Source organism: Lycorma delicatula, chromosome 2, assembly GCF_047948215.1.
Source record: "Lycorma delicatula isolate Av1 chromosome 2, ASM4794821v1, whole genome shotgun sequence".
Lineage (NCBI taxonomy): Eukaryota > Metazoa > Arthropoda > Insecta > Hemiptera > Fulgoridae > Lycorma > Lycorma delicatula.
Window position 1 is genome coordinate 2,187,619 of NC_134456.1, and position 12,008 is coordinate 2,199,626.

At 30.3% G+C, this 12,008-nt stretch overlaps 1 long non-coding RNA gene across 2 annotated transcripts in view; it reads left to right on the plus strand.

Moving 5' to 3' along the window:
• The window catches only part of LOC142320412 (uncharacterized), a 28,438-nt gene that overhangs the window by 795 nt on the left and 15,635 nt on the right, over positions 1-12,008 (plus strand). For both annotated transcript variants that reach the window (XR_012755378.1, XR_012755377.1), the window contains exon 2: positions 6,080-6,226. This is a non-coding gene — a long non-coding RNA (uncharacterized LOC142320412). The remainder of the gene's footprint in view (positions 1-6,079; positions 6,227-12,008) is intronic.

Below are 12,008 nucleotides of genomic sequence, written 5' to 3' on the forward strand. Positions count from 1 at the left end.
GTGTCCCTGAACCAACCGTGAAAACCATCTTCACAATTAATTACATACACCTGTATAATAATTTCGCAAAACTGTCGATTCTATCAAAAAGTCTCAAAAATTAACATTTCACAAAAACAAAAATTATAAGTAATTTATGAAACAAATAAAACACGATTATTGTACGAAAATATTAATGCTCCTTAACTTTAAGCTCTCAGAAATCGATAATTAACATTGAATTTTCATACGCATGACTGTTTTCATACCTTTAAGCAGATGAGTCCTTTCGTAAATATATCGGTTGCCTGTTTTTCAGATTGAATGCTGCATTCTTTCTCCATCTTTCTCACATAATGGCATCTAGTTTTCTTTATTGTAGAACATCGCTTTATTTTTAAGTTTAATGGCAATCTGATTATCTATGAGAGTTTGCTTTGGATTGACATTAAGTGTAACAACTTTCTTTTAGATGTCAAGCCAAACCAACTATTTGGTTGCCTCTATTGTACAAATATATGCAGCTTTTGTAGAAGAGAATGATATAAATTTCTGCAATTTACTTTTCCACACAACTGATCTACCATTGGATTTAAGGAGAGTTTTGCCAGTCTTCCTTCAAATGACTGTCACCAACATAATTGGCATCACTGTACACCTCAATTTGCCCACTGGCTTTTTTTATTATATGTAATGCCATTTTCAGGAATAGATTAGAAATATCTGAAATTTCTTTTTACCAAATTAAAATGGGCCTTTATTGGTTGAATCTTTGCTCCAGTTGCAATATTCAAGGCAAAGCTTAAGTCTGTTGTTTTGCCTGATGCTAAATAATTTAAGCTTCCAACAATTTCCCTATCATGTTCACCGTTGGATATTAGAGGAGAGGTTCCAGGTTCCCAACCAAGTTCAGTTGGAAAGATTAAGATTTGCAGTCACTAAACCCATTTTTTTTGTAGAATTATCTTTGCATGTACTGACTGGTCCATCTATAAATTTTTCAGTGCCTGCATTATGGCAACGTGAGAAATACAGTTAAATGCATTTCTCATGTCTAGGGTAATGAGAGCACAAATACCCCGCCGACTGCCTCTCATAATTCTCCTAGCCACCGCTAGCACAACAGTATTGAGAGCAGACGTTCCCCTGCAAAAGCCGTACTAGCTTGAAGAGAGCCCACTCCCTCCTATACTATTGTGGTGCTGGAGCATGTGCTCCAGTACACAACACAGCAGTGGCCATTCCGTGTATCATAACCTGTGGCCGGTAAGAGGAAGGAAGCGCGGGAATCACAAATGATTCTGTTTTCTCTTTCAGCTACTGCAGATTGTTGTGGCGTATAAGATACTGTCATAGAGTGTTAACACTTACTATCACAGTGTATAACACTGTGATACAACTGTATCACAGTGCTATTAGATGGCCATTCACTTGATTTATGATCCTTTAACTTGTACTTACAACAGATAGGTCCCACTTAACAGTTTTTAGAGATTGCCTAATTTTCCACAAGAAAAACATTTCTTACCATTGTGATTAGCATTAGCATGACTTCCTTTGTAGAATTAGATCTTGAAGCACACTTCTTGGGTTGAGAATCGACCTTGAGTTAAAGATGTATCTTTCATTTTAACCTCAATTCATAGTTTAAAAGTCGTTCCTGCAATTTTAGACCATGTCTTTTGGCAAGTCATGCCATGTGATATAGATGGGGTAAAATTCTTAAGGCTATATTTGTAAAAGCTCTGCACATGTCATTATGATGTATTGTTTTGCCTAAGAATGTCATTGCATTTGAAGTTCATCATATTTGGCTAGTGGAATGTCAGATTTTGTTTTAGTTTCAACCTTACTTCGTGGGCAGTGATGCAACTAGCTTCCCTAAAAAAATTTCTGTCTAGAAAAAGAATAATTCTTTTCTTGGTCTCTACATTTGCTATGTTACATTAACAAGTATCTTCTGATAATAAGCACTTCCTGTCTCAGGCCTTACAAAGGTTGCATTAACAACTTGAAAAAATTATCTTTGCTTAAACATGTCTGCACAATAATATGCCTTATAAGGTTTTTAATTTTGTTTTTTTCCAACTTCAACAAATATTCCACAGATTGCCAACTAGACCAAATCGGTTGATAATTATATTTAAATTTAAGTGTTGGAAATACTTATCTTTCCAATTGTATATTAGAAAACCCACGTGGTCTATTCTCCATATCTAATTTGTTAATAACCAAAAACTGCCCACTACTTACTATGTCCAGTAAAACTCACTAAAATAAACTGAGATTGGTTACAAAAAACTATTTGAACACTCAACAAAATAACAAAAAACACAGACAGAATAAAAACATCATAACTAACTAATACATGTCTACTAAATAATATCGCAAATTATCGATTCTATTAAAAAGCCTCGGAAAATAAATAGAATCTCACAAAAATTAGAATTAAAAGTAATATTTGAAAGTGATGTTTATAAAACGTATGAACATTGTACATAAATATTAATACCCCTTTATAATTAGTTCTTCATGGTTTTTAATATGTAACATAAAATTTGTTGTTAGAAATGAAGATGAATTGAATAAATATGTTATCACTAAAGTGAGTGCTACCATTTCCTGATGAATGCAAGAGACTTAAGGGTCACGTGGCCTTAATTAAAGTTTAATTATTTATTTATTAAATTAAACATTTTTATAAAATTATGTATACATGATTTAAAATGTATGACATGGTGGTAAGCAAGGTAATAATGTCGAACCAAGATATGAATAAACAAAGATGTACACACCAATATAATGAATCTGTTTCACAAACATGATAATAATATTATAAATAAAGGTTCCATAAATATGTTTATTGATACTCATATCTAAACAAGCTTGTGTTGTTCATTTTTTTGAATTCTGTTAAATCTGATTAATTATCATTTAGTATTTACCCCATTTTTGGTAAAAGATTTTGAACCTTTATTAGTGTGGACATGTTAAAAAATACATTTATGCTAAAATCACGCTCATTTTTTAACAAATTGTAATCGGTTGAAACTGACCTGTCTGCTAATATTTTATTGTATTCTGTTACAAGGTTTTTATCTTAATTTATATGATTAAATCGTTTATAACATTAGTTATACCGCATCTAAGTTGCTTCCGCATAATTTTGCTGTTTTATTTTTAATTATTAAAATTCGATGTAACTTACATTGACGGCAGAAGTTATTAGTTGTGCTCTGTTAAGCATCGGGCATATGCATAAAACTGACATCAGGGGAATGAGACGTTATCTTTTTTCAAAAGTCATTTAAATGTAATATTTATTAAAAGTGTAATAGAGATGCACATTTATACTGGTTTGAGCCACATGCGGCTCACACATGCCTTGCCTCCCAATGTTCTTCAGTTTGTGGCATGAGATCGGTGTAAGCCTTAGAGGGGCCACATGATTAATTTCAATATTATTTACAAAGTATTCTTGTATAAAAAAAAGTTATATTTATAACTCTTAAAGAGTTTCTTTAAGATATGTACCTATTTACATATCTTAACTGCTGTTATTACTTACATCATACTGTGTTATAAAAAACTATTTACAGAAAACACATACATCATTTACATTTAACATTGTCAATTCTGTTCATCATTCTGTTATTTCATTATCAATTTTGTTCTAATAATTAAATACAGAACATTTTTACTCAAAATCATGAACAACAAAGTTTCTATTGAAAGTTTTATAAGAAAACAAAATCAGTCAACAGCTGAAGCAATCGAGACAAAAGAAGGCATCACACACATAACTTTTTGTCGTTGCCCTTTTGGTAGTTTTTTCTGAGGTTCCTCTGTCTTCTGTCAGCTTCCTCATTTTGTAGCAACCACTGCACCTCTGTCTTGCTGTTGACTTCTTACCTTCAATGTTGATCAGTCTATGTACTGTTGTAGTCTCTTTTGTAAATTCATCTTGACTGACTTCAGTTTATGCATCATTGTCAAACGTCTATAAAAAAAGGTAAAATCAATTCTTCCCTAAATATTAGGATTTTCATTGGAAGTTTTTGTTGTTTGATAACAAGGTTGTATGAAAACCATTGACAATTGAAGTTCAAAACAGTATTTCAAAAATGATTTTTTGATACCACTTTATTGAATGTTTTGTTACCATTTCGTCTCTGTGTTTTATTGAAATCATCAACACATTTCCGTTATTCTTCTATTTCAATATATATATATATATATATATATATATATATAATATATATATATTTTTTACCTGAATATTGGGCTGTAACTACTTCACCTTTTTTCAGTTTGGTTTCTGTTAATTATGTTGTATTTCCTTTTTGATTAGCCATTAATGTACCAAAAAGATTTGTATAAAAATCATGTAACTGAGAAGCCAACAATACACTTGTATACCAGTTTTCACAATAGTGTTCATCCAGCTTCAAGTAATGGTCCAGCAAGCTCCAACACATATTTTTCTGGAACTCCTTTGCCGGAAATTGGTTCTTTTCCAGCATATGTCATGAGATTCCATGTGTAGCTACAGACAAGACATAATTTGAAGTTTCACCCCGTGCTGGTGTCTTTCTTTTGGGAGAGTATTGATGAAAGACAAGCTGTCCCCTGAAAAGAATTATTTTTCATCGATTCACATCTCTTCGTGGAGGATTGATTGCATTTTGAAACTTTGGGAGAAGCTAGTCGATGAGTTGTTGAACTTTGTACAGTTTCTTCATTGTATGGTGCATTTCCATTATGGAACATTCTCCGAAGAATCTCAAAAATGTTGGCTTAGAATCTCAGTAAGTTAGCTTACCAACCCGGTTAGAATACAACAGATTTACTATATACTCGGCATTTTACCAAGACCCCATCCACAAATCTTTCTGTTTCATTTATATCAGGTGTATTCCATTTTTTCAATCTAGAGCTTTATTATAATTATCGATTGCTCTTTTTCTCCTTCGAAATTCAATCTTTTGTTTTGCATAATGATTTGTCTCATTACCTTAAGAAATTGAAAATGCATGATCGATGAAAAGTGCATAATACACTTCTTGGGGATTGGCATCTGTACCTTTGCTATTATTTTTCATCATTAACTAATAGTGCAAAGGCATTGGAATAAAATATCACGTATATCAAAGTTGTTAGATTAAGTTAGATTAGATTCATTATCTCCTTCATTGTTATCACTGTATAATGCATTGTTGTAAACATTGGAGCATTGTAGGTTCAAACAGTGTACACTCTCAGTTTGATCTGGAATAAAAGAAATTCGAATATCGCTGCTGCTACTTACGCCAGCCGAATTACTGACAGAATCAGACATTCATAATTCTATCATAACTTTCCTCTGAATCGCTCTACAAACCTCTAATTTTTTGTCTTGTCATTTACAACTGGTTTGTCAAATTCTGATCTGTATTGAGAGTTTTCATGAGAATCTGTGCCAAAATCAGCATTATTACTATAAATCATTTAAAAATAAATCAAAACACGAAAACGTTGTGCTGGAAAATACTAGAATTAGGTTAGGAATAAAATAACTTTTTTAGGCTTTGAATATAAATTTGTTAATTTACCAATAAACAATTACAACTTTCTAGTTTGTAGAGAATTTACTTCTGACAAAATGAATGTGAAATAACATTTATTAAAATTAAACAGAAATTTAGTTTAATAAAAAACAAAACACACAAACTGAATCTGGAGCTAAATGAAAACAAATAGAAAACGTAGCAGTGGCAGAAAATAATTGTTAAAAAATATATTTAAAGAATAAAAATCACATACATTACCACAAATCAAAGAATCAGTGAGCCAAGGGCCATTTCACATGGCCTCTTAGAGAGATTAATTTGAGCCATGTATATGGCATCATCTGTTAATATCATTTGTCTGTTCTTGTGTTCTTAAGTTTTTCATTGAGAAAGCTTGCATCAGCATCAAATATAACCTCACTTAAGCCACCATAAAACATAGACAAACAAAAATCATTAAGGAATTATAAGAGAGCTGTTTATGACAGGTGTAAAAGAGTCAAAGGTATTTTTATTATGGTTATTTATTTTAATTTTGTTTTTCTTTACAGATAATGAATGTGCCTGTAAATAATACTTTTACTAATGAAGCTGTGCTTCTTAATAAAAATATTAAATTAGTGACTGAACAGGATAATGCGGCACAAATGATATGGCTTCTGTTACCAGTGACTGAAACTAACACATCGCATGAGCATGTAAGCTCTTTTCTTTTTTTTTTTATTTCTCTTCTGCATATCTTCTTTCCTGGTTTTCCAACAGTTCTTCATTCTTTTCTTTATTTTTCCCTTCTTTTTTCTAGCTTTCTGTGAAATCTTTACTGGTTTTCTGAACATTGTTCTGTATTGAAAAAATATTTTTATTTTCATTTACAACCACTGAACTGTGTTGATTTCCATTCTTTTTTTCGTTAAATGTGGTTGAAAATCTGTTTTGTGAGACTGAAAAAAGATTTGGCCCTCTTTTTTTCTGATGAAATTGACCTTTTCTCGGTTTCATTGTATACGTAAATGTTTTTGTTACTTTGGTTCTAGAATCTTTCTCAAGTTTTTACTGTATTCTTCTATTTGATTTATTTTATCTGATTTCAAACTGAAGATGCGTCTGATGATGCAAACAGGTCCTCCGGTTTGATTAATGTATTTTAGTGTCTGATTTTGGCACCGAGATGTTCTTGTTGAAAATATCCTTTGTTGGTAGGCTAATTTTATTTTTCTCTTTCTTGTTTGATTGGCTTTTTTATCCAAATCAATAAATTGGATTATTTCTCCCATATATTTAAATTTGTTAACTTGATTGATTTTCCATATTTCGTTTTTAGGGACTCGGGAGAATCTTGGTTGGTCATGAATTCTGCATTTTTCAAAGAAATTTTTAACCTTATTTCCCTTGCAAATTATTTTAGTTGGTTTACTTGTTCTGCTGCCTTTTCAAGGTTCTGTAAGAAAATTGTAATATTTTCAGCAACGCCTAAGCAGTTATTACAATTCCTTTCAGTTTCAGACTCAATTTTATTTAGTGGTGTGTTCCAACTTTTTTCATCTTATTTTCCCAATTTTAGTTCTAACTTTGTGATTGGAAGAGTCTGTTCAGTAATGTTAATTGCGTTGGGATCCACACCAAATTCTTCTAGGAACTTTGAATAAGGAAGTTCTGTAGATTGAGTTGTATACCTTTTTGAATCTACGAAGACAATTACTTAGTTTTATGGCTTGTAATTTTTCCCTTATTGTTTAAAGGTTCAAGATTTGCTCTACACATGATCTTACTTTTCTGAATCCTTCTTCATATTCTCCCAGTTGTTAAGTCTATATTAATTCAATTATATTTCGAAGTGCATTTCAAAGGATTTTATTTGTCACAGGTAAGAAAGAAATTCATTTGTTGTTGTTTACTTACGTTTCATCTTCTTATTTGTGTAGTTTATGTATTAATGCATTTTTCCAGTCTTGTGAGATTTTGTTCAGTTTTCTATATCTCTTCTAGCAAGTTCTTCAGTTTTCTCTTGTTTTTTTCATGATTCTTCCTGTAATTCTGCTGCAGTTAAGTTATCATCTGCTTCCTTATAATTTAATTTCTGGGTGATTTTGTCTATTTTCATTTAATTATGTATTTTGGGTTTTTCAGTTCATGTTGCTAGATTTTGGAATTGAAATATTACCTCAGGTTCTTGGTAGTTTAGTAATTTTTCAAAGTACTTGCCGGAAATTTGCAGTTGTCTTTGTTGTTATGACCTAATTTTCTATTTTTACCCTAAAGCAAAGGCTGGGTGATTGATATTTGGTAAGTGTGGTAAATTTTAATGTACTTATTTATTTAATTGAAATAGACAGGCATGAAACCCATGAATACAATATCATATTAAAAAAAAAAAACATAAGTACTTAACAAAATTATCATTCATAAGTTAGAATAGCTCTTGATAAGGTATTAACTGTACTGTAAGTGTACTTTACACAGTAAAGGTAGTCTAGTAATAGATGATATATGAGATTTGATTGAACCAAGAAAATATTGAAAATTATGCCTAAGCAGTCTAGTCATTATTATATGTAAGTCAAAACTGAAATAATTTAGGATAGTCAAAATAACTACTAAAAATTTTATTAGCAAATATTAATCTGTCCTTGTCATAGGTGATTCAATTCTTGGTATTTTTAACAAATTAAAAATATTAATAAAGTTAATGATCGGTAAAGTGCATAGAATCACAGATTTTATAGGCTGCATATCTAAGAAAAATTCTCTGTGGTATTTCTAGTAATTTTAATTGCAAGTCGGCAAAAGGTCACTAGACAACAGAGCCATAATTTAGTACTACAGTATATAAAATGCATAACCAAAAAAATTCTCCTGAGTTAATATTTCTAAAATTTGTAGAGAATCTCTTAATTAAATTTACAATTTTTAGTGTCTTACAGTATAATCTTCGTATTGTCTGAAGAATAACTTTGTATCAAAACCTACACCTAAGTCTTTAATAGAAGATAGCTTTTGTATTATTCAGTTACACAGTTATATCAACATTTGCAAACCTTCTAAATTGAGTATGAAATCAATTTTTTTTAAGTTGGAAGAAATAATATATAAGTTAATTTTTATACAAAGTTCAAGTCAACGAAGTAATTGAATATCAGCTAGATTTATAATAATAGGCTTAAACAATTTCATATCTGCAAAAAATAAAAAAAAAATATGAGTAGTGTGTAATGAAACTGATGTCATTTATAAATACTATGAAAATTGTAGAACCTAAATGTATGCCTTGTCTTAGGAAAAGAAGAGCATTTCAAGAATGATTGAAGAGCTTAATTAAAAACTGTATAAAAAAGGCAGAGCATTTCTTCACTAAAAGAGGATGAATATATTCTGGGCCTGTCAAAGAATTATTAGATCAAATGGCCCCTTTCAACATCATTCTCAGTTAATGTTTAACTGCAGCAGTTAAATGTAATTTTAGTTGAGGAAAAATCATTGCTAGTATTCACTCCCAAATTTTTTTTAGCAAAAACGTACAATACCAGTGCCCTTATTAGCATACTCATTTCAAAAAGCATACAAGGTAGATAGATCTACTGTTGTCATTATTATTAGCAAATTTAAAAAAATCTTTGGAATCATCAGATAAAGATTCCTAAACTTTAAAAATATAAATTTTCTATGTTTGAAAGTTTCTTAATAATTTTAATTAAGATTTAGCCCAAAACTAGTATTATTTAAACATACAGTGTTTCTTACGAGACAACCTATCTTTAGTTTCAATGATTATTTTTTTGGGGGGAAAACACATCATTGTAATCATGGAAACAATTTGAATAAGTTGACGATATTTTGAAAATAAAGTATTTAATATTAAGCTTTTAATTGAGTTTGGAAAGGTTTGAAAAGATCATTCAAAAAGTACAGTCGCAGCTAGTAGTTGAGCATGTATCCTGTTTGTTGCTATTATGACCAACGACATGCAGGCATGGTTAATATTGTCTTTCACAGAGTTTTATCAGATACTTTATACTTTGTTAATATTATGAAGTATAATTTTTGCATTATTATTATACTGTTGGTGTTGTTATTTTCATTTATTTTTGCAACTGTTTGCAATATTTCTATCAAAGACTCATCTGTATAAAAAGAACAACAGATTACATAAAGGTATTAAAAAATCATATCAGTTAACATTATACATTTATTTTAACTATGAAACTTAAAAAGTGTAAAAGCAGTTGCAAGCAACCATTTTTTCTGGAAACCACTACTGGATTTCAGCTTTCCTCCAGTTGTTGGTAGTAACTTTATTTACCGCAAACGGGTGATAAGTTGCGTTTCCATTCTTATTACACTTCCTTCTTGTAAATAATTTAAAAATTCATTTGTAAACCAATTTTTAAAACTGTCCCTATTCATTTCTGAATGATAATCTGAAGAACAGGCTTTCAATTTACTGCTGTAAACCTTACGTTGTTTAAGAATCCTGTTTTAGCTGAACCTGCATGACATACTATTAGACTGCCTTTCTGATGAGCATTTTAGTTTTAATGTGTAATTTTCTTTGAATCTTTCCATATGCATTTATGAAAATGATTTTCATTAAGCCATGTCTTATCTATGTAAAATATATGATCATCAAATATATTTGATCATCACATGACACTTTTAATTTGTGAAATATATTTAAAATTCAATTCTTTTTAATGCAATATCTGGTTTTTCCATCAAGAAATGTTGACCATCTTCAGTTTTTTTTTTTTAATAACAAAAACCAATTTTTTTCACAATACGGCGAACGGTCGTAGACGATAGATTTACATCCAGTTTTCCCGTACTTCCTCTTTGAAGTTCTTAATGGTAGGGATTTCATTCTGAACGGTAGGGGTAGTACTGGTATAAGATTGTGCACAATGCACGACTGTTGAAATATTCCAGTAACAGATTTGCATTCCGTGTCCTATTTTCCTTGGCATTTCAAACTGAATGCAACTGTCATTACAATAGCACTCCTACATATCCTTTGTAGTGACCTTCATCTAATGTTCATGTTTCGGTGATGGGTTCATGAACTTTATCAAAGTAAATTGCACTACGGAATTCAAAGTCTTATAGCTTTTGAAAAAATGTTTATTTATTGCAGATTGCTTTTTTCAAACCACTCTTAATTGTACAGCCTTGTTGACCAGTAAACAAAGGTGTCTCCATCTCATTCATATTACACTTAAGATAGTTACAGAGAAATTAAAAAAAATCTTTAACTTACTATTCTAAACTGTCTTTGACATAGGGCGATACTGTTAAATAAACTTGCTAAGAAACCAGCACGAACTGAACATATCAAAATAAAATATTCGTATGATTTATTAGATATCATAGCTAAGGGCTTAATGAACCCATCAGACTGAAGACTGGCATTGCAATTGATTTTTTCTAATATACAATGACATAATATTAATATACTGTAATCAATATTGAGACTGTACTGCCTACTGAGAATGCTTCTTCAGCCCTTCACATATTTCCAATTTCCACAATTTTAAATCTATTATTATGATCCTCACCATAAAACAGGAATGTTTATTAATCCAACTCAACAAATAAAAATTCTACAAAATTAATGCCTGATATTAATGGAAATTTATTTTTTTTACACCTAATGTTAACCGAAATGTGATGTTTTTACCTGAAAACAACCTGTATGCTTAAATAGTAGTAGTTTTGGGCTAAATCTTAATTACAATTATTGAGAAACAATTGTTTAATCTAATTTTAAAAATAGAAGCTTTTTATTATTGGTTTGGATTTTATAGCAATTTAAAGTTCATGTTTTCAAAAAAACTGCAAGAAATTCACCTTTCACACCCCTAATTTTCAAACGAATGACTAACTAAAATCGGCTGAATCCAGTTAGTGCAAAAATAATTGGAGTTTCTGATACCTTCATTTTTATTGTGTGATTTTTTTTTTTAAACTAAGATGCAATAGTTTAAACACAAGCGCCATCTTTTATAGTGACCACTGTAATACATAGCTGCAACTCTTCAGCAAAGATTTTTATATCATGATCAATATAAAATTCTGGTGAGGCACGACATGTTTCATACGCTATAAAATTCCATTTCCATATTCAACACACAAGCTTTAAGCTTATGTGACAACAAAAAATAAATAGATATTTAGGGTCAAACTATCATTCATTAAATGTTGAATCTTACAGAATTTATATTTTTATAATCTGGTATGTATTCATTAGATATAAGATTAGAATTTAAAATCTTAGGTAACATTATCTTTAAAGGTAAATTATATTTGTCACAGAAATTTCACCATAAAAACAATATTAACACTAATGTTTGTAAGATTATAAAAACCGAATCGGTAGAATTACTGCAACAGTTGAAAAGATTACAATATGTAGAAAAAATCTGTAAGGTGAGTGCATTTTTAACGTTTGAATTTGGATGATTAAATTTGGCCTAACAAACATTTTCTAGG